At 41.7% G+C, this 26,615-nt stretch overlaps 1 protein-coding gene across 1 annotated transcript in view; it reads right to left on the reverse strand.

The window, feature by feature from the left end:
- pdzd2 (PDZ domain containing 2) overlaps positions 1-26,052 on the reverse strand; it is a 100,398-nt gene extending 74,346 nt beyond the window's left edge. Inside the window, exon 1 of the mRNA XM_086313120.1 lies at positions 25,774-26,052. The gene's annotated coding sequence lies outside the window, so the exon portion shown is untranslated. The remainder of the gene's footprint in view (positions 1-25,773) is intronic.
- Positions 26,053-26,615: the final 563 nt, after the last annotated feature.

Genomic DNA, 26,615 nt, shown 5'->3' on the forward strand with positions numbered 1-26,615 from the left:
GCGGGGATTACAGATATTTATTGTTTCAGGCCACGCTGAGCTGCTGTCAGCAGTTTATGTGAGCTGTGTGGGGCCCGAGCAGAGCAGGCTGCGTCTGTGTACAACTGCAGCTATATTAACCTCCTGTAATCATACAAAAAGCCTTCTATACACAACACTCCATTGTGACAAAATGCTTCAACTTGTTACAAAGTTATGAACATAAAAAAGTAAAACTATGACATGTATATAGTATATATGTAGTATAGTATGACACGGACGGGCAGGAGAAAGAAAAGGCATGTCTCTGTTTATGTCCAGAGCCCAGACTTGAACATCCCTGAGAGACCTGACAATAACTGTGCACTGATGCTCTTCACCCACCCTGACGGAGGCTGAGAGGTTCTGCAAAGATAAATGGGAGAGACTGCTCAAAGATATGCGTGCCAAGCTCGTAGCATCATCCTCGAAAAGACTTAAAGCTGCAACTGCAGTCAAAGGTGTGAAGCCTCAGCTACACGTCATTTTTAAATATGATTTTTAATAAATGTGCAAGAATTTCAACAAACCTTCTTTACTTTGTGACTATGGGACTGTATCGAATATTCAAGTAAAAAGTTTAATTCCATTATGGAATAACTGTTAATGAGCTGCATGATATTGCCACATAATAAAACTGAAACATGTTTTTTCCGAGGGATGTTGCATCTTTGGCTTTCTAAGCAGCTGCTTATAGCCTGTGTATCTACATCAGTAATATGTCACATGAAAGGAAGTAAATGGCCTGTATTTGTATAGCACTCTTCACACTACATTCAGTCATCCACCCATTCACACACACACACACTGGTGATGGCAGCTACATTGTAGCCACAGCCACCCTGGGGCGCACTGACAGAGGCGAGGCTGCCGGACACTGGCGCCACCGGGCCCTCTGACCACCACCAGTAGGCAAACATGGGGTTAGTATCTTGCCCAAGATGCCAAGGATATCTGGCATGCAGCCAGGAGGCAGCCTGGGATCGAACCACCGACCTTCTGATTAGTGGCTGACCTGCTCTGCCACCTGCCACCCACATCCGTAAGTATCCATATTTCCTTACATATCAGCAGCTGCTGGTGTCTCGCCCTCCGTGGCAGGGCTGTGTCATATCACTGAGTCATTCACGTGCTTCGTATGACAAGAAGGGCAAACGGTGCAGGGAGAGCGACTGATATTGCAGGATGTCAGTGACTGTGTCAGCACTACACAACAATGTGATTGGTCAGATGTTCATACACATCCAAAACATCGTACCATTGAACTTGATGTGAAAAAATAAATGCAGCAAATTCGTCCTGCGTAACGATTCATTCAGTGTGAACGGCTGCTTCACGATGAGTCAAAAGAAACACAAAAACATTCGCACAGATTTCACTGCTGATTATTAGAGATAGGTTTATCATATTTAAGATCGAAGCATTAATTAATGGCAGGACTTCTTTGAGCAGTTTTGTAGGAATGGGGTCTAAAAGACACATTGATGGTTTGGAGGAAGTAATTATTGAAGTTAACTCAGAAAGATCAATTGGAGAAAAAGAGTCTAACTTAACATCAGTGGTACTAAGAGTAGCTGTAGATAATATTACATCTGTGGGATGATTATTGGTCATTTTTTTCTCTAAGGATAAAAATTTTATTTGTCAAAAAGTTCATGAAGTCATTACTAGTTAACGTTAAAGGGATGGTTGGCTCAACAGAGCTCTGACTGTTTGTCAGCCTGGCTACAGAGCTGAAGAGAAACCTGGGGTTGTTCTTATTTACTTCAATCAGTGATGAATAGTGTTGGGTAAGTTACTTTAAAATAGTAACTTAGTTACATTACTAGTTACTTCTCTCAAAAGTAACTCAGTTACTTCAAGTTACTCGTTACTTTCAAAGTAACTAGTTACTAGGGAAAGTAACTTTGGTTTTACTCAGAATTCTCTTGTTAATGTGTTGCTCCCATAACTTTGCAGTCTTCTAGCTTGCTTACTTGCCACAGTGCACTGTGCCACCTACCAATAGAAAGAAAAAGATAATGTGCACATTTCCACGAGAGAAATCCCACGCCTGGACCATCATTGACTGCTGCCATGATTCTAGCCTACGTCACAGCGTCATGTGCGCCTTTTACATCCAACACAAAAACTGCAGTCGTGGTGCTTTCGATTGTACTCAGAACTCGGAAATTCTGCCTTCTGAATAGGAAGATGTAGGTAACACCAGACTGCAGATGAGCTGCATACAGGGCTGGACTGGGACAGAAAATTGGCCCGGGCATTTTGACTAGAGACCGGCCCACCATTATAGGAAAAATCATAAAGCCTTTGAATGAAAATAAACACTGTTGTGACAGTGATGTTCACTGTTCTGATGGTATATATGCATCAATCTATCAATCGTTTGTTGTAAGATTCAGATAATTATTTTTTAAAAGCTAGACATTTTAAATGAGAATAAGAAAGAAAAGTATTTCTTTGTGCCCCCCTCTCCCTGTTAATGCCCTACATGCCCCCCTGGCCACACTTTGCTAGACCCGCCCCTGCACAGTTACCAGCTGTCAGCTACCTAAAAAAGGATCCTGGTGTTATTTGTCTCTCAGAAACAGTTCATAACTTCAACTCATTCATGTCACCTAAAAGGTAAACCTGTTTCTCCATCACAGCTCTGATGATCCAGTAAGGACATCTCCTGGTTTCATCTTCATGTTTCCCTCTCACCAGATAACCAAACCATATCATGACCAGCAGCTTTACAGCTGTGGCTCCAGCAAACATCAGCTGATACTAGAAATTAATATTAAATAAATTCTAACAACAGCTGATCAAGCTTAAACGTGCTGCTGTTGTTTAGCGCGACATCCGCTGGTTTCCTCTTTCGGCGCAAAGTGGGCGATAAACAAACAAGAGAGCTGATCAGCTGATCATTGATCAGTTTCATGATTGAAGTAGAAACGGGAGAGGGAGGGGGAGAATGAGAGGAGAGGCAGCTGTGCAGCAAAGACAGAATAACTGCAGCTTTGTGCCTTTTTCATTGCAGCTGAATTACGGGACAAACTGTTCCTTTTCACCTCAATAAGAAACCGTAATATTTCCTCTGAATACCAGACGGGACGGTTGGCAACTCTAATAACTTATGAACAAAATAAAGTTCAACATCATTAACTTCATAGCACCACCCAGCTGTATAGAAACTCCGTCATGCTAGCTAGCACGCAGTACGGAAAAGGTCAGAATAACGAAAATAAACTCCACCTAAACTTGGTTTATATCTGACCCAGAGAGACTGCAGGTCATAACTTCTTACCTGAAGTTCAGTTCACACTTGGACCGGCGGCCGCCTCGGGTCTCTTTTCCTTCTGCGTCCCCTTTCCTTCATCCACCTGCTGCCTCCACCACTTGCTAATGTTACTGAATCTGTGGAAACTACGCGATGCCACCAAACGAAGTAACGAGTAACGACCCTATCTAAATCCCAGTAACGAGTAACGCGTTCCTGATTTTGGCATAATAACTAGTTACTGTGCTCATTACCGCAATAATAACGTAGTTACTGTAACGCGTTACTTAATAACGTGTTAGTCCGAACACTGGTGATGAATAGTAAGATGTTCTGGCTTTGCGGAGTGCTTTCTTATAAAGCAGCAAACTATTTCTCCAGGCTAAATGATGATCCTCTAAATTTGTGACACGCCATTTCCTCTCCAGATTACGAGTCATCTGCATTAGTGTACGTGTTTGAGAATTATACCACGGAGTCAGGTACTTCTGATTTGAGGCCTTAGTTTTCACAGGAGCTACAGTATCCAGAGTCGTACGCAGCCAAGATGTAATATTATAAACAATATAACTGAGAGAAAAGAGACTTGTGTTTTCTTAAAGGGGGATTTATTCGTCCTTCAACATTTATGTGAACCAGTAATGGTTCTTAGACTTGTACACTTGTTCGAACTTGCATTCTAACCTAGAGGCAACCAGGTTTCTGTTCCTCGAGTTTGGACTGGTGCAAACTTAACAACACACACAAGTCTCCATGTCAAACCTTTATACAATAATCACATGTGTAGCTGCATACACAAAGCTTTTATCTGCAGCAGTTATTCACTTGTTCATACTGGTTACTAATAGATCCCTTCCTGGCTCAAATCAGTTAAGCAATGGGAATATTTCTTGCTTCCCATGTAGGGCTCTACGGTTGCACTGGCGCTCGAACGGCTGGTTGCACCGGTGTGACCTAGGATTTCTTTAGTCGCATGCCAAAATATTTTTTTATGTGAAGGTCACTTGGTGTTCACTCTCTCTGTGGTAGAGTATCACTTCCTGTTCCTGCTCAAACACAGTGGTGTTTCTGAGTAGCTTATCTGCTTAGCAATTTAATTAAAAACTTTTAAATACATTCTTTTTTCATAGTATAATCTTCACGTGCTTCATCTGAAGCACACTTTCTGAGTACTCACTACCTAATTTATAGCCAAAGTATTCACTCACTGTCTCTGTACTGTTTTGCTAGCTTAGCTTAGCTCGTAGCCGACTCGTTAGCACCATGGCTACTTCACCTGTCCCTCCTGCACTTTCTTGCTCATTGTGTCAGATGCAATGGCGTGTCCAGCGGGGTGGCCTAGGGGGGCACAGGCCACCCCCCCAACCAGACTGGCCACCCCAGGTGCCACCCCAAAGGCAAAACAATACAATTCAATCAAATATCAAATGTCCGATTATGTTTTCACGGTGAAGCTCAGATATCCGAGTGTAAGTGAATGCAGCATCGGCTTCTGCGCTATGTGCATCACGTTAGCAAAGGTAGGAGAGCCAAGCACGAAAGATGGCACCGCAGGAAACAATTTTTCGGTGAAAGAAAATGAGGACAGAATAAATGTCCCGGTAAGTAATATTAAGTTTGTTGAGTTTAGTAAACTTCGGTGAAATTAGAATACCAAGGAAAAAATAACACTTAAAGAATTATTGCAGCTGTGGAATATTTCAGACAGTATGCTACAGAGGGGAGCTAACATAAGAGTTATGAGTTATAAGATATAATCTAAGTCGTAACATTGCTGTATGGAGCTGCAGATTTGGTTGCAGGTTAACATAGCTGGACTGGCCATCGGGCATACCGGGCATATGCCCGGTGACTTATTTTTTATTTTTATTTTGTAAGGGCATGAACAATGAGAGGTGGTGGATTGGCCAGATGCAGGTCCATGTGTAAAAATGACTCAGTTGTTTGGTGGTGGCTATGGCGGGGCTTCCACAGAGGCCAGCAGGTGGATGAGGGAAGGGGAGGCAGGAGGAGAGCCCCGAGGCAGCCGCCAGTCCGAGTGTCAGGTGAACTGAACTTCAGGTAAGAAGTTATGAGCTGCAGTCTATCTGGGTCAGATATAAACTAAGTTTAGGTGGAGTTTATTTTTGTTGTGCTGACTTTTTACCGTCAGTTGCAATAACTCATACTGCCCGAGCTAGCATGACGGAGTTTCTGTACAGCTGTTCAGTTGCTATGATGTTACTGATAGTGAACTTTATTTTATTCATAAGGTTAGTTAGTAGAGTTGCCAACGGCTCCTTAAAAATGGAATGGTCCCTCATTCAGAGAAAATATTACACGTTTCGTATTGAGCTGAGAAGAGACGCAGTTTGTCCCGGACTTTAGCTAGAATGGAAAAAAGACACAAAGCTGGATTTATTCTGTCTTTACGCTGCACAGCTGCCTCTTCTCCTCTCATTCTCTCCCCCTCCCTCTTCTGTTGCTACTTCAATCATGAAACTGATCAATGATCAGCTGATCGGCTTTTCTCTCTTGTTTATTTATCGCCCACTTTGTGCCAGAAAGAGGAAACCAGCAGATGTCGCGCTAAACAACAGCAGCACGTTTCAGCTTGATCAGCTGTTGTTAGAATTTATTTAATATTAATTTCCAGTATCAGCTGATGTTTGCTGGAGCCACAGCTGTAAAGCTGCTGGTCATGATGTCGGTTTGGATATGTGGTGAGAGGGAAACATGAAGATGAAACCAGGAGATGCCCTTACTGGATCATCAGAGCTGAACAGGTGATGGAGAAACAGGTTTAGGTGACATGAATGAGTTGAAGGGAAGTTACGAACTGTTTCTGAGAGACAAATAACACCAGGATCCTTTTTTACGTAGCTGACAGCTGGTAACTGTGCAGGGGCGGGTCTAGCAAAGTTATGCCAGGGGGCCAGGTAGGGAATTAACAGGGAGAGGTGGGGCACAAAGAAATACTTTTCTTTCTTATTCTCATTTAAAATATCTCGCTTTTATTAAATAATTATCTAAATCTTACAACCAAAGTTTTTATCTGATGTAAAATGTATAGAAATCATACATATACCAACAAGACTGTACATCACTGTCACAACAGCATTTGTTTTCATTCAAAGGCTTTATGGTTTTAATACCTGGTGGGCCGGTCTGTAGTCAAAATGCCCGATTTTCTGTCCCGGTCCAGCCCTGCAGGTTAATACTGGCAGTGTCACCATGCCAGCTGACTGTATTTCATCGTCAGCCAGTGTTGTTCTTTATCAATATTACCAAAGTTTACCATAAGGCAGCATAGAAAGTATTTACTTGCTTTCAGGTTTTATTCAAATGTTAGTCTTTTCAGTTGTTTCCCCACTTTTTTCCTGTTTCAAAATCAAACACCAGTTTGTGAGAAGATTATCTTCTTTTTTTAAATAGGCAGATAAAGTTTTGCATTGGCTAATTTGTCAATTGTTTGTTACAAATGTTCGTATTTTAATATTCAAAAATGTTTTTGCCCAAAACATATGTGCACTACATGTCAGTAAAAATACTATGCAAATATTGCTGTCCTTGAATGCTGAGTAAACACTGACAAAGCACTGATTGTATCTCTTGTACTTTATCAACGCAGTATCTAAAAACTTTGCACCGTAGTGGTTAAAATCTCATTCTAATAAGAGTTAAAAGCTCATTCGGTTATTAGGTTTATAGGATTATTGAATTATGGTTAATGGTTGGTAGAATTTTTTTTTTAAACATTATCTGCCAATTACATCTGCCACCCTTCTCCAAATCTGTGCCCCCTACCTGGCCCCCCCAACAAAAATTTTCTAGACACGCCACTGGTCAGATGTTTAGTTACTCCTCGGCCTCCTTTAGCAGTAATGATATCTCTAACAAATGTAGCATATTTGCAGCTCTGGAAGCCAGGATTACTGAATTGTAGACTCGGCTTCGCACCCTTCATTCACCCGTAGCTAGCCAGGCCCCTGTAGCTGGTGCAGCCGAAGATAGCGTAGGCCCCACTAGCTGTTCCCCGGCAGACCCCAAGCAGCTGGGGAAAGAGGGCGGCTGGGTGACGGTGAGGAGGAAGCATAGTCCTAAACAGAAGCCCCAGGTACACCACCAACCTGTTCATGTGTCTAACCGACACACCCGCCGGGGGTCAAACTCTGGTAATTGGTGATTCTGTTCTCAGACATGTGAAGCTAGAGACACCGGCAACCATAGTCAATTGTCTTCCAGGGGCCAGAGCAGGTGACATTGAAGGAAATTTAAAACTGCTGGCTAAGGGTAAACGTAAATTCAGTAAAATCATAATTCACGTCGGCAGTAATGACACCCGGTTACGCCAATCGGAGGTCACTAAAATCACTATTGAATCGGTGTGCAACTTTGCCAAAACAATGTCGGACTCTGTAGTTTTCTCTGGTCCCCTCCCCAATCAGACCAGGAGTGACATGTTTAGCCGCATGTTCTCCTTAAATTGCTGGCTGTCTGAGTGGTGTCCCAGAAACGATGTGTTCTTCATAGATAATTGGCAAACCTTCTGGAGGAAACCTGGTCTTGTTAGGAGAGACTGCATCCATCCCACTTTGGATGGAGCAGCTCTCATTTCTAGAAATATGGACAAATTTATTAAACCCCCCCCAAAATATGACTATCCAGAGTTGGGACCAGGAAGCAGAGTTGCAGTCTTACACGCCTCTCTGCAGCTTCTCTCCTCCTGCTACCCCCCAAAAACCCATCTCCATAGAGACTGTGTCAGCTCCCAAACAGACAAAAAAAAAAGAGTTGAAAAACTGTCTAAAGTCTTTCATCTTTAATAAAATGATCAGCGTTCTGCTCTACCAGGTGTAACAATTGAGTTTAACATCCAGGCATCCATGAAAACGGAATTTATGACATTTAACGGAGTTAGAAGTTAGCAGGGAGTTAGCTCGCTAGCTTCTATCTAAATACAATATAGCATGTCCTGACTGCGGGGTTTTGGAAACAGATTCAAACGTACAGCTCTGTTATCACTTCCAGCGTAAATGAAGACAGGAAACTAAACAGCAGTGACGTTTGTAGGGTTACTGAAGTTGGGCTAGCTGGTATATAATGATGTGCTACGTGACCGCTAGCGACACAGCTATGTTAGCATAATATAAACAAGCTAACTTTTTTCCACTCGATAAAAGTTAACGTGAGTGTTCTCGGTGGTCAGGAACAAATGTAATCGCATGGCGGGATGCTGTAAAAGGACCAAACTTCAGCCAGGAGAACAACTGAGATAATCCATCCACAATACGAGGTTAGTCATTCATATACTGCTGCATGGGCTGGGCTGTAGTTACATCCTAAGGTTTTAAAAACTGAGCTTAAATAAATGATTAGTGGTAATAAAAGCCGAGGGAGGTCAACAGTGATCACTCACTATTTTAGGAGCTTTTTGAGATTAAATAGAAGAAAATACATAACATTAAACATGTTAACAACACAAAAGCCATATTAAACGCAGACTACTTTAGGCCCGGAAGTAGGATTCGTCACGTCATCACTTAACAATCGGATTAATCAACCAAAGACTCAGACAGACTTTTAATTCATTTGAAAGCCTGATGCTTAGCCTCATCCACCCCAGCTGTAAAACTCGGAAAATCAAACTGGCTTCTCTCAAAATGTAAAAGAACCCACCCACCACTTTAATCACACTCTAGATCTTGTTTTAACATATGGCATAGAAACTGAACATTTAACAGTGTTTCTTGAAAACCCTCTCCTATGGAAGAAATATAGTATCAGAATTCAAGTATTTTTAGACATTGAATTTATGACACTGAATTTTTATCCTCCAAATTTCCCTGCAAAAATATTCACCTGCAAAAATTCACCTGCAAAAAATTCACCTGCAAAAAATTCACCTGCAAAAAATTCACCTGCAAAAATTCACCTGCAAAAAATTCACCTGCAAAAAATTCACCTGCAAAAATTCAACTGCAAAAGTGATGAACTTTAATGACCCAAGCCAGAGCAATCAGCACCAGATCGAGTCGAGTGGCTCTCGGCCAATTAAATTACGCTGTTTGATCACATGACACCGTTAGCCAGCAGTGTGTCTCCTAAAAGAGAGCTGTTTAGAGGTGAGTGATTAAGTTTTTCTCCTAAATAGAGATCATTACAGAACGCCTAGTCCTACTTAAAATCCCATTTATTTTTATTTTATCATCTACTCGAACTAAGGAAAACGTTTGACTAACTCAAAGACAATTTCCACGCCTCCCCTGCCTGACTGCAGAGGCAGTTTTGAATTTAGGAGCAGCAAGATGGAAGCGGCAAACCCTGGCGATTCTCCGGTAAGTATATTGTTTTTTATCTTCAAGTTTGTCTTTTGAAACGTTAATTTTATTTAAATCCGTTGCTCACGTATAAAGTACACAGACGGGGTCTTTGCTCAACTCGTCTGAGGCGTGTCTCACTAAGCGCTACATGCTAGCATCCTGCTAACCGAGCTACCCTTTACATGCTGTGCTTTAGAAAATAGGATACTCGTTAAAAAATACTCCGCAGATATTGATAGATAGACGAACACTGCAAATATAATGTTGTAAACGAAAACGGCCTTTGGTGAAGGGGTAAAATACACCATGAATAAAGCCATAGATTGAATGGCTGCCATGGTTGCAGAACGGCCTGATTTAATGACAAGAATGGGGAAGAGTGAGGCGAAGTGAACCAAAGCCACAAAACACGGTCAGACAAGGCGGCAAAAGGGCAGTGATCTGTCCGTCAGTATGAAGTTGGTGTGTGCTTTGGTGAACAAAAACTCCAGACCGGTAGCAGGAAGGTGGGAGACTCGTGTTTCACTGGAATAGTGGTGAATTAAAACATCCTTTGTTGGGGACATTTAGGTGTAAATGCATCCATACAGGTGAGACAGAGGCAGACCAGACAGTGAAGAAAACAAGGCAAACATTAGAAATATTAAAACGGAAATATAGGATTAATATAACATACAATTGGGGAAAATGTAAGGAACACAATGTAAATGATATTGTAAAGTCATTAAAACAGCATACTCTGATTAAAAGAAACAGATAATTGGGGAGGAGGATAATAATAATAATAATAATAATAATAATAAAATAAAAAAATGTACAAGATGGGTATGTATACTTGTAGCCAGAACTTAACAACTATAAAGTTGTAGCATGCCAGTACCTTACCCCATCCATTATATCCACACTTTCAGAAAAGGATATGGTCAATATCTTTACAAATACTATCTAAACTTAAACTGGATATCCCCTCTGCTTCTTCTGCTTCTCGTATACACCCTCAGGGTTTGTGATCAGCCAGCGGCTGATATGATCATTAATCCTGTAAAATAATATTCTTTCGGTTTATGAATCTGTTTGCATGGATTTCTTAATCTGTTTCCACTGTTAGCAGAAGTTGTGCATGCAGTTTTGGTGTGCTGCTCTCCAAGACTACAAGCTGCGTTAAAGTTGGAAGTAACTGGCCGATGTTCCACTGTTGAAGATAGCTGTGCCCATTTGTTGCACATTGTGGGTATGGAGAAGTTGAGGCCCTTGCAGGCTACCCACAATTTCCCCAAACTGAGCGATTATACATCTTGCTTCCATATTTGTATCTTGTGTCACTAAAAATAATTTTATTTTAATTTTATACATTGATTAATGACCTGCAGAATCTCCTTATCATATTAAGTGATTCATAATTGTCACTTTATGCTTTCTCCATCTTGAAAGTGATGACATCCTTGCATTACATCCTTTAGGTTCATTTTCTGCAGGCAGGTTTCTGACAGAACAGGCAGATTTACACTATAACATGCAGCGTTCTATAGATGGACACATAAAGAAATGAAAAATTACATGTATGTGCTAACTTTCTAAACACTGTTACATTAATGATTAAGTAGATAAAACATTTATGTCAGCCTTGGCTCATAGTTCATTTAAAGACAAGAACTTTGTGTGTGTTTCAGGTCCTGCACTCTCAAAGACTGAATGAACCAGCATTGCAGCCATGGGTCACTGTGAGCATCACAGGGAAGGTTGAAGCCGCCCACTGCAGCTGTAAGGCCGGAGTCACGGAGACCTGCACCCATGTCACTGCTCTTCTGTTTAATGTAGAAGCAACAGTGATCTGTGGCACAAGGACTGTTACAGATGAACCTGCATACTGGGTTTTGCTGGGTAATATGACCAAGATACAGCCAGAGGTTGGCCATAAGATAGACTTATCCTCTTCAGCTGCCCAAAAAAAGGCTCTTGATCAGAACAAACAGACCATCTGTAGTGACAGGTAAAAGGAGCCGTCCTCAAAAAAGAAAAATCCCACCTGCTACTGTGGAGGAGTTGTCACTGCTATAATGCCATCATGTTTTATCTAGGGGTCTAGATTTATGCCTATAGTGCACTGCCATGTAAATAATTTGCATTTACTGAATGAGTATCACTGTTCAAAAATTGAATAAAGAAACAAACTAATTTTTGCCTTCTTTTTTTATTTTATTAAAACCACTTTATAGAACATCACATCAGTTACAATGTAGAATCCATGTCACTGGAGCATTTTGATTCAATAAACAGTAAAAAGGTGAGCTGTGAAGACCAAGGACAAGTGCAGCTCACAGGTTTTCTATCCAAGGAATCCCAGAAGATTGCATGGTGTCATTGCCCAGCAGTTGTTCGCAGGACATATGGACTCAACCTCAACAATCCCTCATACTGAGCAGCATGAAGTGACAGTGCAGAGGAAAAACTCCCCTTTAACAAGAAGAAACCTCCAGCAGAACCCGGTTCAGTACCAGCAGCCATCTGGGTTTGGAGGAGAGAGAGAGACACAGAACTACCAAAAGTATATTTTTTTTTATGTGATTGACTGTTGTTGTAATTCAAGCCCTGAGTGTAGAGCAGGTAAGATATAAAGTTGCATCCTAAATTCCATGCAGAGTGTTTAGTTTATGACTTTTTCACCTGGTCATTTCTTGATGAACAGATGGTCTTTTAGGGTTGACCAAGCTGGTACCTTGACTCTGTTCTCTGCAAGATGTTGCAAAAAACAAAATCATATGGAGACAATATTGGACACAAAATATATAACAATTTAGTTAAATGTAGCATTAACTCATAAGTCTTGCTAAAGTAAACCTTGTATTCTGATTCATCACAGCAGCAGTTCAGTTGGATGATGTCAGTAACTGCAGCAAGTGTCTTGCTGACTGAATAATTACATCTTGCATAATCTGAAACAAACACATAAAGACAGAAACAATTTATAAATTAACGTTTGATAAAATCTAAGAATTAATCATTTATTAGATACCAATATGAATATGTCTACCATAAAACTTGTGTGGAGCGAAGTTACATTCAATCAAGATGGTCTGGCATGCTACAACTTTGTAGTTGTTAAGTTCTGGCTACAAGTATACATACCCATCTTGTACATGTTCTTTAACATTATTATTATTATTATTATTATTATCATCAAAATCATCATCATCATCATCCTCCTCCCCAATTATCTGTTTCTTTTAATCAGAGTATGCTGTTTTAATGACTTTACAATATCATTTACATTGTGTTCCTTACATTTTCCCCAATTGTATGTTATATTAATCCTATATTTCCGTTTTAATATTTCTAATGTTTGCCTTGTTTTCTTCACTGTCTGGTCTGCCTCTGTCTCACCTGTATGGATGCATTTACACCTAAATGTCCCCAACAAAGGATGTTTTAATTCACCACTATTCCAGTGAAACACGAGTCTCCCACCTTCCTGCTACCGGTCTGGAGTTTTTGTTCACCAAAGCACACACCAACTTCATACTGACGGACAGATCACTGCCCTTTTGCCGCCTTGTCTGACCGTGTTTTGTGGCTTTGGTTCACTTCACCTCACTCTTCCCCATTCTTGTCATTAAATCAGGCCGTTCTGCAACCATGGCAGCCATTCAATCTATGGCTCTATTCATGGTGTATTTTACCCCTTCACCAAAGGCCGTTTTCGTTTACAACATTATATTTGCAGTGTTCGTCTATCTATCAATATCTGCGGAGTATTTTTTAACGAGTATCCTATTTTCTAAAGCACAGCATGTAAAGGGTAGCTCGGTTAGCAGGATGCTAGCATGTAGCGCTTAGTGAGACACGCCTCAGACGAGTTGAGCAAAGACCCCGTCTGTGTACTTTATACGTGAGCAACGGATTTAAATAAAATTAACGTTTCAAAAGACAAACTTGAAGATAAAAAACAATATACTTACCGGAGAATCGCCAGGGTTTGCCGCTTCCATCTTGCTGCTCCTAAATTCAAAACTGCCTCTGCAGTCAGGCAGGGGAGGCGTGGAAATTGTCTTTGAGTTAGTCAAACGTTTTCCTTAGTTCGAGTAGATGATAAAATAAAAATAAATGGGATTTTAAGTAGGACTAGGCGTTCTGTAATGATCTCTATTTAGGAGAAAAACTTAATCACTCACCTCTAAACAGCTCTCTTTTAGGAGACACACTGCTGGCTAACGGTGTCATGTGATCAAACAGCGTAATTTAATTGGCCGAGAGCCACTCGACTCGATCTGGTGCTGATTGCTCTGGCTTGGGTCATTAAAGTTCATCACTTTTGCAGTTGAATTTTTGCAGGTGAATTTTTTGCAGGTGAATTTTTTGCAGGTGAATTTTTGCAGGTGAATATTTTTGCAGGGAAATTTGGAGGATAAAAATTCAGTGTCATAAATTCAATGTCTAAAAATACTTGAATTCTGATGATACTATATTTCTTCCATACTCTCCTGTCTGATCATTTCCTGATTACATTTACAATAATTGATTACACAGCAGTGGAGAGTAGACTTTATCACAGTAGATGTCTTTCTGAAAGCGCTGTAACTAAGTTTAAGAATATAATCCACCCGCTGTTATCATCTTCAATGCCCTGTACCAACATAGAGCAGTTTCAGTCAGGTTGCAGAGCTCATCACAGCACAGAAACAGCTTTAGTGAAGGTTACAAATGATCTTCTTATGGCCTCTGACAGTGGACTCATCTCTGTGCTTGTCCTGCTAGACCTCAGTGCAGCGTTCGATACTGTCGACCATAATATCCTATTAGAGCGATTAGAACATGCTGTAGGTATTACAGGTACTGCACTGCAGTGGTTTGTATCATATCTATCTAATAGACTCCAGTTTGTGCATGTAAATGGAGAGTCCTCTTCACACACTGAGGTTAATTATGGAGTTCCACAGGGTTCAGTGCTAGGACCAATTCTGTTTACATTATACATGCTTCCCTTAGGCAGCATCATTAGAAGACATAGCATACATTTACACTGCTATGCTGATGACACCCAGCTCTATCTGTCCATGAAGCCAGATAACACACACCAATGAGTTAAACTGCAGGAATGTCTTAAAGACATAAAGACCTGGATGGCTGCTAACTTTCTGCTTCTTAATTCAGATCAAACTGAGGTTATTGTACTCGGCCCTGAAAATCTTAGAAATATGGTATCTAAGCAGATTCTTCCTCTGGATGGCATTACCTTGGCCTCCAGTAACGCTGTGAGGAACCTTGGAATCATTTTTGACCAGGACATGTCCTTCAACGCACATATTAAACAAATATGTAAGACTGCTTTCTAGTGCTGTTCGATATAACAATATATATCGGATGATGATATAAAAACGTCTATCGTTTCATTTTACGCTATCGTTTGTTTCGTGGTGTTGCAAAATAAACTGTTTACGCCAATATTTTTTCATCGTTTTGATGATCATTGTAGTGGCTATATTAATTTCCTAAAGTTCTCTCTTTCTCTTATATTTAATATAACCACACTACAAGGTGGTTTGGGAAAATAAATTAAAAGTATTTAGCTGAAGTGTATTTTTTTTATGTTAGTTTTTTTTTTTAAACTTGTAGTTCTAAATTGGAAGATTATTGTGATATTGAAATATTTTTTTATTTTTTCATCGCTCAAAATAAGCGTCACGCTCGCGGAAGCCGGTGTACCCGCCGAAACGCCATGCATTTATCGAGACTTTCAACCCCAGGTAGGCCAATTATGGATCTTCGGATCCACATTATGTCAGCAGCTCCACTGTGAGCTATGTTAAAAACAAACACCGCTCACGCCTCACAGACGACAGCTTACAGTCCTGCGTAAAGATGAAAGTGACTTCGTACAGCCCCGATCTGCAGACACTGTGCGCAGAGGTTCAGGAGCAGAAGTCCCGTTGTAAACATATCACGAAAGACCCGATGGTGTTTGCATGAACACGCTTTTCAGCATCTCTTTATTGACCACTTTTCACACACGGTTGCTGTACGCATACAGCCAGCTGTAGCTTTTCAGCTCACAGCCCGACATATACCAACAACAGCATAGAGAGCACAGACGCTTAGGTGCGTCCGCCTCCCCTGCAGCGGCGCTGCAGACCACGCCCCGCCACAGACATTAACCAGGTAAAATACATATTTAGGCAGAATTTTGCAAATATCTATTTTTTTTAGCAGCATAGTGCTTTTTTTCCAATTATTTTTTAAAAGTCAGGTCAAGGCTCCAAAAGCCCAAAGGCGATATGAGGGTGGCGGCTCACAACAGTTTTTGTTTCCTGGATCCTTTTAGTTCAGCTGGGTGTCTTTCCTTTTGTTATATTTCTTTAGGAGTTCAAAATGTGTTCATTACATAAATAACATGTCATTTTCTCTGTAGCATTTCATGGATTTCATAAGCAACACACTTTAGTTGTTCACACAAAGCATACAAGTAAAAAACAATATATACAGTGCAAGGGGGTAGATTTGGTTTTGGCGTTGGTGGGGACGGACGATTCAACCATCGAACCCTGTTTCTTTTTTTCCCTTTTTGTCTTTGCTTCTTGATTTAAAAAAAAGGAGAAATATACTTGCCTACATATGCTATTCTACATGCTTTTAAACCATTTAAAATTACAATTCATAGTTTGACATGTGAATTATATAATGTTAAATTACTATTAAACAAATGACTGACTAAGTATTTTAGGCTTTAGTTTACTTCAGCCATATTCCATATAAATCAGGTATCATACAAACATAAAAATAGCTTCAAATACAGTCATGACAATAAAAGAATATGACTTCAAGGACTTAACAACATTACTTCAGTTACACCAACATCTCTGATACATTAGCACTAAGGGGACACTGAATGCAGTACCTGCGTTTTATCCTCAGATTACAATTATTATTCTGTGCTTGATGTGCCTCACCTTTGGGCCTGGCTCTTCCCCTCTGACTGCACTGGGACATATTGCCACCTGATAAAATAACACATTGATTTGTGCCATATAAAAGTGAGACATGTCAATTCAGATTCTTTGTCAAACATACACTAATGAATCAATTTACATCAGCAGCCTAACAATTGTCATGATAATAAATACTAGTTAATCTATAGCACCAAATCATCAGCCAGTCACCTGTGAGCTCGCCTCTTCACCTCTGTCTGAGCTACAACATGGCAGAGCTGCCTCTGTCACCTGATGAATAACAGTGAGACATTCCACATACATGCAGTCACACATGTGCTTCAAATACAGTCATGAACCAACAAGTCATCATCCAATTTCACCTGTGACCTTCTGTCACCATTGCTCTCTGAGCTTTGGGTTGGTTGAAATATTTGCATATCATGATGACATTTTATCTCAAAAATGAACCCTATGAATACGTCAGTGCGATTAGGATGAAATTATTGTGTCACCAACATTTTAACATTAAACATATAATTCAGCCTCTGTAAACTAATATCCGGGCTGCTCGAGGCTGACGTTTTCTGACAGTTTCAATCAAAATGAGAAACGCTGCTCTGAGACTGAGAGAACTAATAGTGCTGCCTGTTATGCAGTTAGTTTCCCAAACACGTTATTCATGGTTACATACAGTTTCAGACTGATGTGGGCCAAAGCCTAGCACAGCCTGTAACGTTATTGTGACACATTTTATGAGTGAACTTGGCTTTAAGTGACTTACAGGTTTCTTTGAAAAATACTTTCTTATATCCAGGTTCTTCCTCTTTGCTGCCGTCCTCCTCGCAGCACAGGTTTGCCGCTGCTGAAACTAAACAGAGCTCCCTGAAAGGCTCAGCCAATCACATTGGCCATATTTGTCACATGATGTAGGACTCCAGTAGAGAACGTAATTTAACTCTTTCTGCACCGCTGGGTGAATGAGACGCTGACAGATCGTTTTTTTCTTGATTTTCTTTATTCGAAGAGATCAAATTATTGGTGGGGACAATTCAATAATCGCAGGATATTGGTGGGGACATGTCCCTTCCGTCCACGCCAAGTCTACGCCCTTGATACAGTGTTATCTTCATTTTAGATGTCAAAAAGTATTTGCGGCTCCCAGTGTTTACCTTTGCGTGGAAACCGGGTCCAAATGCTGACCCCTGTCCTAGAGTATTTAAAAGTAGAATGGGAGGCAGAGCCTTCAGTTTTCAGGCCCCTCTTCTGTGGAACCAGCTTCCAGTTTGGATTCAGGAGACAGACACTATCTCTACTTTCAAGATCAGGCTTCAAACTTTCCTTTTTGCTAAAGCATATAGTTAGGGCTGGACCAGGTGACCCTGAATCCTCCCTTAGTTATGCTGCAATAGATGTAGGCTGCCGGGGATTCCCATGATGCATTGAGTTTTTCCTTTCCAGTCACCTTTCTCACTCACTATGTATTAACAGACCTCTCTGCATTGAATCATATCTGTTATTAACCTCTGTCTCTCTTCCACAGCATGTCTTTATCCTGTCTTCCTTCTCTCACCCCAACCAATCACAGCAGATGGCCCCGCCCCTCCCTGAGCCTGGTTCTACCGGAGGTTTCTTCCTGTTAAAAGGGAGTTTTTCCTTCCCACTGTCACCAAAGTGCTTGCTCATAGGGGGTCATGTGATTGTTGGGTTTATGTCTGTGTGTATTATTGTAGGGTCGACCTTACAATGTAAAGCTCCTTGAGGCGACTGTTGTTGTGATTTGGCGCTGTATAAATACAATTGAATTGAATTGAATTACAGCAGTGTAACTGAGACCACAGGGCACAGAACTACTAACTCTGAAAGAAGTACAGTAAGCAGCGCACTGTGTGAAGTCATGTATGTAAACTTCAAGTTTAGCCTTTTGATGGTTGTCAGGATGAGTTTTAGAGCCTGTTAACCCAGAGTCACCCCAACTGATCCATTATGGTCAATTCTGATACCAAAAAATGACTTGAGATCAGGAGAGCAGCTGACCCTGCTGTTAGGAATTTGAGGCTCGTCTTACTTGATTTCTGGTTCTGCTGCTTCTGTGCTGAGCTCTCATTACCAATGCAGCTCAGGCTGTTTCCTCTACACCGTGACAGGGAAGCAGCTGAGGTACAGACAGGCTTTATTTAACCCTTCTGTTATGTTGTGGGTCCAACTGACTGTTTTGATATTTGAAAAACATTTTAAAAAATGGTTCAAATTGCTTTTTTAACATGAAACTTATTTTGCTTTGCTAAAAAAGTGTGATCAACATATAAATGGTCCATCTGACATATCTGTAACCCTGCAGGTTCATATTACATAGATACGGTTCGAGTCAGTTTGACCTGGCAGTCAAAGTGGAGGCTAACGGGGTGAGCCATATTTCACTTCAAACACACAACTGACTTACTGACCTCATGTGTAAAGTGATGTTATGACGTTTGATGGGAACCTTTTCTGCTCTCCGGCCAGCTCCAACCACACTGAATGTACACTCAGCAGGAAATGAGCAGAGTACATAAGGACTCTGCAGCCTGTCAGTTTATTACCAAACGGGCAGCAGAAGTAAAAAGCTGAGAGCCCAGCAGGCTCTGGAGCTTTGATCACAGGGTGGGAGATTCGTCTGAGGAGGATGTGGCTGAAGAACATCTTGAAGTCTCAGGATTCAGATTATGAACCAAATGAGGAAACTGCTGTTCATATCTAGGGATGGGTATCGTTTAGGTTTTATCCGATACCGGTGCAAAACCGGTACTTTTGAAACGGTGCCGGTGCTCAAACGGTGCTCAAACCGGTGCTTAAAGAATGGAGAACACAAAATTGGTCCAAAAACCTCTCATGTTCAGCTGTTTTTGTAAAAAGATAACAACGTTAGCCTTTTCTGCAGCTATGGGGCATATATGGTATCACTCTTGGCTGGAAGCAGTGCTTAAACAATGGAAAAAACACAAACTTTGTCTAAAAACCTCTCATGTTTAGCTGTTTTCCACTTTTTCTTTGGTCATTTTAGCCTTTTTGGCCAGGGTGAAGGGAGTATCTGCCATCAAACAAGAAGACAGCAGCATGTAGCTATGATGATGTTTGCTAGTTCACCTTACATGCATTAATGTAATAACGTGGTTAGCCTACTCAACGTAAATTACACACGAACAACATTAAGCTACTCACGCAGAGAAGAACGGCTGCTGCTGCATCATCATCCTCATCATTTCTGCTACACTGGCAGGGCTAGGGGCCAGGACTCTCCTCTTCGGGTTTTTGGGGGATGTTGCATAACAGGCAACCCACCCGCAGTAGATGTGCACGGTGTGAGGTCTCGCAGCAAGCTATCAAATACAGCGCATTTCTGGGCTTTTAAAAAAAACGCTATGCGTCGCCAGGTGTTTCATCAGATTCGAGGTGTTACCTCCTTTGACAGTATCACAGTATCAGCTTAAAGCACTTGTTGCTGCTGAGTTTGCATCTTTTGCTGTGAAGTACAGCCAGACTTTTGACCGCTTAGCCTTGGGCATTTTTAATCTGTAGCTCTGCTCTAAAAGAACGTACGTACCTGGCCCCGCCTACTATCCTCGGAAACGTAAAATGATTGGCTAGAAGTGTATCACAGCTCAGGAAAAAAAAGCACTGAAATAAAGCACCGAAATGTGCGCTGCTTTTCGGTCTGGTTACTACTGTTTATGTCAGAACCGGTGCCATCATGGCACCGGACACCGGTACCCATCCCTATTCATATCCCTCCAAGGACAACAATATTATCAAAAAATGGTTAAATATTGTGATCTTCATCCTGAGATACACATCAGCCAAAAGTGCACGAAACACAATAACAAACGGTGCCAAGTCCCACTAGTGTGGCAGTGACTCGTGTGACAGAGCTCGGTACAGAAAGTCATTCTGAAAACAGCTAATCTGAAGAGACGGTGTATCTGAAGGAGAACTGACAGGATGCATGTTTGCGAGTCCTGGCTGGGTCTGTGAGTCAGCAGCCAGTCTGTGGGATGCAGAACACGTCTCTGGAGACTTTGTATTTTCTCTCAGTAATCTGATTTGAAAATTGAGATATGAATGTTCAACACGCTTACAGCTATTATTACTACATTTTAGAAAAGTCAATATCATGGAAAACATTCTGTTTTGTATGCAGGACTTTTCAATGTACATTAAAAATGTTTAAATACTCATTTTTTTTTATGAAAAAACGAGTTATATATCAGCATTGAACCATGATCTGTGAGCTACATTGCATTAAATATTGATTGAAATGTTAGTAATGGATTAATCATGACATATAAACACTGTTTATGGGAATATTTGGGTGTCTGACACTTTTGGACGACTAACAATGACGTGTGTCAAACTGACCCACACATATCATTGTTGTACCTGAGAACAGGAGGGTCAGCAGAAGTACAGTACTTGTGTTAAAAAATCTGAAATCTTGAACAAGCGTGCAGGCTGTGAAATGTACTCACAGTCAGAAAGTGAAAAGCAGCTTTTCTGAAGATGTTTCTACTACTTTGTCCAAAGCTAGTATTTTTTTTTAGTATTTATTTATTTATTGTCATTGTCAAGAACAATGAAATTGCGTTTGGGGCTTCCATACAACCCAAAAAAAAAAGAAGAAAATAATAAATACCCCTTAAAACCCAAGTGTACATATTTAACCCAGTGTGACTCCAATGCAATAAGACAATCCTTAGCAATAATGTTCGTAGAAATTCAGACAAAGACCTGAGAAACATGACAAAATACAACAATGCAACCCATTCAATATTATTGTACTGTGAGATATGATATCAGATATGATAGTTATCTATTTAAGAAAGAGGGGGGGGGGGGGGGGCAGGAGGGGGAAGAGAATAAAGATATGATTGAGCCTAACTGAGCCTTGTGCTACTAATAATAAGAACAAAATAATATATTTAGTGCATTAGTACAACATTAGTTGTAGTGAATCAATCAGTTTCTGCTGTGAGCTTCACTGTGAGCCGTCGTCCTGCTCTAACCTGCAGTGTTTTCATGCACCCTGTAAATAACACACAGTTTGTACACACTTCAGGTTCATATGACATTTTGCATCATATACTGATCCAGTATATAGTATATTAAAGATCGCTCTCATGTAAGCTTTAGATTTCAGATCGCATTGAACAGCCCTCGCCTTCAAACCGAACCGCTCTCCCTCCCACCCCTTCCTGTATTTCTCCTTTCAAAAACACTTCTGGATTGTTCTGCCCCACTTTAACTCTTAGTACAGCGCTACAAATGATGCATAAATTAAATGTTTTTTCATCATTTTGACGCCACGCACTGATGTGAAATAAAACCTGCCTCAAACTTCTTAAAAGAAAAATAACAAGCTTGTTCTGATAATCTGACGTAGAACAGATACTGGAGTCTTTATGCTGATGTGCTGATTGATGCATCAGACCAGAACTTAAAGATCCTGTTTCCTGATCCATGTTTTATTACCGGCTGTGGAAATCGTGTATGTCACTGTTCTCTCTGCTACTGCTAAATAATGTTTTCTGTATATCCACAAACAGCACATATCCACAGACCGCACATGTCCACAGACCGCATATATCCACAGACCGCACATGTCCACAGACCTCATATATCCACAGACCGCACATGTCCACAGACCTCATATATCCACAGACCGCACATGTCCACAGACCTCATATATCCACAAACAGCACATATCCACAGACCGCACATGTCCACAGACCGCATATATCCACAGACCGCACATGTCCACAGACCTCATATATCCACAGACCGCACATGTCCACAGACCTCATATATCCACAGACCGCACATGTCCACAGACTGCATATATCCACAGACCACATATATCCACAGACCGCACATGTCCACAGACAGCATATATCCACAGACCGCACATGTCCACAGACCTCATATATCCACAGACCGCACATGTCCACAGACCGCATATATCCACAGACCGCACATGTCCACAGACCACATATATCCACAGACCACATATATCCACAGACCGCACATGTCCACAGACAGCATATATCCACAGACCGCACATGTCCACAGACCGCATATATCCACAGACCGCACATGTCCACAGACAGCATATATCCACAGACCGCACATGTCCACAGACCGCATATATCCACAGACCGCACATGTCCACAGACCGCATATATCCACAGACCGCACATGTCCACAGACAGCATATATCCACAGACCGCACATGTCCACAGACCGCATATATCCACAGACCGCACATGTCCACAGACAGCACATGTCCACAGACCGCACATGTCCACAGACCGCATATATCCACAGACCTCACATGTCCACAGACAGCACATGTCCACAGACCGCACATGTCCACAGACCGCATATATCCACAGACCGCACATGTCCACAGACAGCATATATCCACAGACTGCACATGTCCACAGACAGCATATATCCACAGACCACATATATCCACAGACCGCACATGTCCACAGACAGCATATATCCACAGACCGCACATGTCCACAGACCGCATATATCCACAGACCGCACATGTCCACAGACAGCACATATCCACAGACCGCACATGTCCACAGACCGCATATATCCACAGACCGCACATGTCCACAGACCGCATATATCCACAGACCGCACATGTCCACAGACAGCATATATCCACAGACCGCACATGTCCACAGACAGCATATATCCACAGACCGCACATGTCCACAGACCGCATATATCCACAGACCGCATATATCCACAGACCGCACATGTCCACAGACAGCATATATCCACAGACCGCACATGTCCACAGACAGCATATATCCACAGACCGCACATGTCCACAGACCGCATATATCCACAGACCGCACATGTCCACAGACAGCACATGTCCACAGACCGCACATGTCCACAGACCGCATATATCCACAGACCTCACATGTCCACAGACAGCACATGTCCACAGACCGCACATGTCCACAGACCGCATATATCCACAGACCTCACATGTCCACAGACAGCACATGTCCACAGACCGCACATGTCCACAGATCTCATATATCCACAGACCGCACATGTCCACAGACAGCATATATCCACAGACTGCACATGTCCACAGACAGCATATATCCACAGACCGCACATGTCCACAGACAGCATATATCCACAGACCGCACATGTCCACAGACAGCATATATCCACAGACCTCATATATCCACAGACCACATATATCCACAGACCGCACATGTCCACAGACAGCATATATCCACAGACCGCACATGTCCACAGACAGCATATATCCACAGACCGCACATGTCCACAGACCGCATATATCCACAGACCGCACATGTCCACAGACAGCACATGTCCACAGACCGCACATGTCCACAGACCGCATATATCCACAGACCTCACATGTCCACAGACAGCACATGTCCACAGACCGCACATGTCCACAGACCGCATATATCCACAGACCGCACATGTCCACAGATCTCATATATCCACAGACCGCACATGTCCACAGACCGCATATATCCACTGACCGCACATGTCCACAGACAGCACATGTCCACAGACCGCACATGTCCACAGACCGCATATATCCACAGACCGCACATGTCCACAGATCTCATATATCCACAGACCGCACATGTCCACAGACCGCATATATCCACAGACAGCACATGTCCACAGACCTCACATATCCACTTTCACCTGCATACACAGTTTCTTGGTAAATCGATGTCTCCTTGGCCTGGTTCCTTCTTATCTGTGTGTTTATGTGTAAAAACCACATCCAGTCTAGCCTACGCTCTCCCAACAATATACAAATGCTTGTCCCCTGAGTCAGAACACAATTAAAAAACAACAACATTTAAATATGGCTGTGTTTCTGGAATAATCCACAGAATAAACTGAAATGGTCAGAAATAGTTACAATGTGGGACTTTAGTTGTATTTATATGAGTGAGAGAAAAGCTCCTCTGGTTAGTGTGACTGCTTATAATGTCATTGTTGCATATTATTCCTGTGTCTGTGTGGAATATTGCATTTGTTATATTGTTATGTATCGTATTTATGTGCTGCCCTCTTGGAAACTTTGATCTGGATAAATAAAGGACAACAATAAAAATAACAGAAGATTCTATGCACTGTTACCAAGTACTTGTATTTTGTTACTTTCGACCTCTGTTACGACACAGTTCAATTTCAATTCACAGCAAGTACAGCTGTCTCAAGGCGTTTACATACAGACACACACAAAGTCACTCTAATTTGGAACCTGGGAAAAACATCCATATTATCTGCAGTATCAGTACCAGGACCAGGTATTGCAGAGTATTTGTGTTTTTTTTCCTAGTGAAGCCCACGATGTGTCCTCTCATACATCAGTGAGACATCAGAGACATGAGACATGTAGCAGTGAAATGTGTTTGGATGGTTTCGTATACAACATGTTCATAATCATACTGTACATATTTCACATGCTCTGTTCAACTAAGTACTTGTGTGGCTCGTGAGGGTGGTAGGCTGTGAATGTTGGATGGCAGTCTACACTGAAAAGAAATCACATTACTTCTTAATGAGGTCATTTTAAAGCTGGAGCCAAAAGAGCTTGAAAGCAACAGTGAATGGAGCTGAGAGAGCAGAGAGAACTTTAAGGAATCACTCGGTGTGTCTGACAGACTGATGGTCGGTAAACACATCAGAGACATTCACGCTTTGTGCTTTTAAATTATAAGTTCAAGAAGAAGAAAAACAACACACACACACACACACGGTGCTGTTGTTGAGGTTATATAGTTTAACCTTCTGCTGACATGTATCTAGATACACTACTACTACTACTACTACTACTACTAATAATAATAATAATAATAATAATAACAATAATAATAATAATAACAATAACAATAATAATGCATTAACACCAAACTTTTTCTAAAGAAAACGTTGCTGGTCAGATTGGTTGGTTATGATTAGTTAGTATCTGAAAGTCTTCAGTAACGTGACTTATTTAGTTCACAGCTGTCCGTATAATGCGTAATAAAGTGAAGCGCTCAGACGGTCCAGAGCTGTGCAGCCAAGCGGATACTGCTGATGCTCGCTGTTTTCCAGCGTGTCCCTATTCTGTGAAAGCGACACACTCGCAAAGGCTCAGTCACTGCTGTGTTACCGTCCACGTCTCTAAACGCGTACTCAGTGCGAAGATAACGCAGAGCTACTGTACCTGCGGGCTACACCGTGTTCCTCTAAGGCTTCCACTTCCAGCTCGAACAATCCTCCGTGTTTTCAGCGGGTTTTTTCCTTTTTAAAGAGAGATGAAAGGCGCGCTTCACAGAGCGCCTGTGTGCAGGAATAAAGTGGCGCAAAGCTTCTGAAGAAAAGCGGCTCCAAACTTCAGAAGTCCCGATATCCTCTCCGGGAACACCGAGGAAAAAAAACACAGAGACAAAGTCAAACTTCAGCCTGCTGAGCCACAGTCACGGGTGGTTTGGGTTCGGGTTGAACTGTCACTCGGCCGCCCCACTCCCCACTGCACACGGAGGGTGGAGTCACGTCCAGATTTGTTGAGGTGGTTCTTTTGCGCCCAGCTCCTCCCCCCGTGGGCTCCCCAACACTACGTGTTGTGATGTGCTGTCCATCACATCGTGTGATAACTCTACAGTAGTAATAATACTATGGTCTGTCAAACTGACCTCCCAACTCTCCCAACTTGAACTTGTTACAACATGAAGCAGGAATTAGCAGATGTTAGCATGCTGCTCGGTGTTTCCACTCTGGCTGTCTCCAAGTTCAAATGGAACCAGCCGTACTGTATACGTGACTGTGCTTATTCATCCTGGTTACTATGATGCCACACACATGGACATCTCTCTAACATTGTAACCTTTGTTCTTCACCTCCTTTAGTGCACTGGTAGACCTGGGCTTTCTTCTTCTCAAACAGCACACTCTCACATATATATTCAACATACAACCATGTTAAAATCATTTACAGGACCCTACAGAGTACAGAAAAGTACAAAAAACACCTTAATGCATCCTTGGGATAAGGCGATATAGGTGGCCT

The sequence above is a fragment of the Aulonocara sp. 'chitande type north' Nkhata Bay genome, linkage group LG12, assembly GCF_057382095.1.
Source record: "Aulonocara sp. 'chitande type north' Nkhata Bay isolate Kocher_YH1m ecotype deep benthic linkage group LG12, A_spYH_male_GT1.1, whole genome shotgun sequence".
NCBI lineage: Eukaryota > Metazoa > Chordata > Actinopteri > Cichliformes > Cichlidae > Aulonocara > Aulonocara sp. 'chitande type north' Nkhata Bay.